Source organism: Rattus norvegicus, chromosome 1 (assembly GCF_021556685.1).
Source record: "Rattus norvegicus strain SHRSP/BbbUtx chromosome 1, alternate assembly SHRSP_T2T, whole genome shotgun sequence".
Lineage (NCBI taxonomy): Eukaryota > Metazoa > Chordata > Mammalia > Rodentia > Muridae > Rattus > Rattus norvegicus.
Window position 1 is genome coordinate 64,444,065 of NC_141534.1, and position 3,352 is coordinate 64,447,416.

The 3,352-nt window shown below is 42.5% G+C and overlaps 1 pseudogene; it reads right to left on the minus strand.

Moving 5' to 3' along the window:
* Window positions 1–389: 389 nt before the first annotated feature.
* On the minus strand, window positions 390–1,919 carry LOC148007144 (sperm motility kinase Y pseudogene; annotated as a pseudogene).
* Between the last annotated feature and the right edge of the window lie 1,433 nt (window positions 1,920–3,352).

Below are 3,352 nucleotides of genomic sequence, written 5' to 3' on the forward strand. Positions count from 1 at the left end.
AGCACTTGTGATTGATGACCACATGTGCTAGAACCAGTAGCCCATGGATGAGTCCATGAGCCCATGAATCTCTAGTCCTCACCCTGTGGGAGCTATTGGCCTAAGGGGGAGCTGGAGTCCATCTGAAGGGATGGGTCAACAAGAAAACTCTGTAGAGTGGGGAATTCATATTGAGTCCCTGCTGGGAAGAGGAGAAATCAAGAAGAGGGAGAAGGCTTGGTGTTGGGGAAACCTCACAAAAGAACTTAGAGAAGATACAAGGTAAGAATTGTGGGGAAAATGGAAACCAGAGACAAGAGGAAGGACCAGCATAGAACAAACTAGAAAGGACAAAGCACGAAGGTACCTGGGCTGTGCCTGCTGCTTGTTATCTGGACTCTCACTGTGGCTCATTTCTGGGGTGAGATTCTGTTCTGCCCCAGGCGAGGTTTCTTTCTCCTTGGCAAGCAGCAACAAAGCTTTATCAGGGCATTTGCTATATTCCTGGTCCACCCCTTAAAACCTCTGTGCCGGACCCTGCTGGAGATGGGCTTATCCTCTAATGGGGCTCTGTGGGAGAGTAGATTATCTTCTTTTATTTCCTTGTTGCTACTCTTCTCACTGAAGATGCTTGTTGTTTGAATGTATGGGACACTCATGGCACATTTGTGATAGTGGTCCTGTGTAGGTGTCATCGGTAGTGGCCTGAGAAGACCAGCCACAGTGGACCTTCTTCCTCCTTTTGGATGAACCTTCTGGCAATAATGAGATACGTGACCTTGGGAGAATGACACCTGCAAGGTGCCTAGGACTGGCAGGCTTCCACTCCTCTTTCTTTGTAATCTAAAAGCAGCAGCAGGGTCAAGGCTAGGAAATGGGGCTGCAATGGGACTCACTTGCTGTGCCTGGGCTGTGCAGCCATACCCCGGGAGAGCCTGCTGTTGTAGGAAGTAATAAGTTGCCATTTCCTCATTATATTTTCTTTTTATTAGGGAGTATTTTATTACAGAGCCTTGAAATCCCATGCATTTCATCGCACCCAAAATTTCAGGGTCTGGCCTGAGGGGAAGCAGTTCTTCACAACGACCTGTGAACCCCTTCCCGTGTTCTTTGAACCAGGCGTGTTTCATCACCTCGCTGGCTGTTGGTCTATACATTGGATTTACTGTTAGTAATTGACTAAGGAGGTTCTCCAGTTCTTCTGAAACCCCACAGGGGGCAGGATACACCCCTGCAACAACTTGTTTTTGTAATTCTTGGATGATCACAGAATCAAATGGGAGCTTTCCCACTACCATATAATAAAAGACCACTCCTATTGTCCACATATCATTCTTCGTCCCGTCATACAGAAGTCCAAGGAAGCGTTCCGGGGAACCAAAAGAATATGCACCGCAGTGCTGGTTTAGCATTTGTCCAGGTTGTGTTTCGGTGCTAAGCCCAAAGTCGATGACTTTGACCTTTTTGTTTTTATCAATCATTATATTGTCCACTTTCAGGTCTCGGTGAACAATCCCCTTTCCATGGCAGTAGCTCACTGCTGACAATATCTGTTCAAATATTTGCCGGGCCTCATCCTCCTCTATGTGCCCTGACTCTCTGATGTACTGGTAGAGTTGTTGGCCTTCCACCAGCTCCATTATGATTTATATTCTAGTTTTGTTTTCAATGACTTGTAAGAGAGAAACAATGTTGGGGTGGTTGATCTTTCTCATTATGTTTTCTTCTGTCATGGCTGGCCGGAACCACTGCTTGTTCTTTCGCAGAACTTTGACCGCCACTGGGGTTCCTGTGAGCTGGTGGTGGGCCAGGAGGACCTTGGCATGGCTTCCTTTTCCAATAGTCTTCAATACTTTATATTGGGAATGAAAGGTTCCCTCCTGAGAGATACTGGGATCGGAAATAGAAGGTGGTAACTCCTCCTCAGTCTCTGTAGGCATTTTATCAGTACTAATGCTACCTAAAAATAACAAACAAATGGAATCAAATAATGAAAAAGATGGATCAATTCAGGAACTAAAATTACACATGTGGAACCTAAAAGAAACAAATGAAACAAAAAGAAAAAAATAATAACAAAGAAAAGACTAGACTAGAAAAATAGAGTAAAATTATGAACAGGGGGAAATATGAATAATCATAAGTAAAAGCCACCCAAATAACCATCCCCAAAAGAGAAAGCCAAGAGCACACAAATACTAAATGTAATAAAAATAAAAATCGTTATACTACAATAGGATTGGGCGGCCAAAGCTGATCAATACTGTGAATGGATTGTTTGAAGAAAAAGGTCAGATGAAAGAAATGAGAGGAGAAAGACTGAGTATAAGACAAAACAAACAAATGTAAAAAGCCAACACTTAAGGGAAAACTCCATTGAATTTCAGGACCTAGTGATCCACAAAAATCCATAACTCTCCAGAGCAAAATACTGAAAATTAAAATTAACCAACCACAAGAAATAAGGCAGTTAAATATCAGTGAACAGTAAACCTTAAACAAAGGCCGAAGAGTCAAGGTGTCACAAAGGGCAAATTTGTATCAAGTCTAAGCCAAAGATTGCTTGTACTCAATAAATAGAGAAACAGAAATAATGTAAAAGGATGAAACTGCAGGACATTGAAAATGGAGATAGAGTGAATCATCCGACTGCAGAACCGTAAATAATCAAAGCAATAATATAGCATGTGAGAACATAAAAACCACCACCAAAATGAATCCAGCAATCCATAATAAATAAATAAATAAATAAATAAATAAATAAATAAAACAAAACCACAATAAGGAAATAGTCAGTGATCTTGAGAATATATGGCCTAATTCTATCTCTTAAACACATAGAAAAAAAATCAATCCATAAATAAGCAGCCAGCAGTCTACGTAGGCCTTTAATCGGATATTATGGGGTTGGCATTTCAAATTCCTGGGAGCCACTGGAGACCCAAGACAGGTACTTGGGCAGCTGCAGGCCAGTGAGAGAGCCTGTCTTGAAAATGAGGTTGAGGACCTTCCTCAGGAACAGGAGCTGGGGTGACTTCTAGCCTCTACACTCTTTTGCACTGAGGTGCAGGTAATATAGATACAAGGGGCAAAAGGGGATGGGCACGTGGGTGCACACACAAACACACACACACACACACACACAAACACACACACACACAGACAAACGCCCAGATTCATACAAAACACAATCACGTAGGAACAGGCACACACATACTTACACACAAGTAAACCTGGAAAAATGCACATCACAGACACACACACACACACACACACACACAGGGACACACACACACACAAAAGAGGTGGTACACACATACAAACATACACACAAACAAACCTGTAAACTCACACACTCCTACATATACTGACA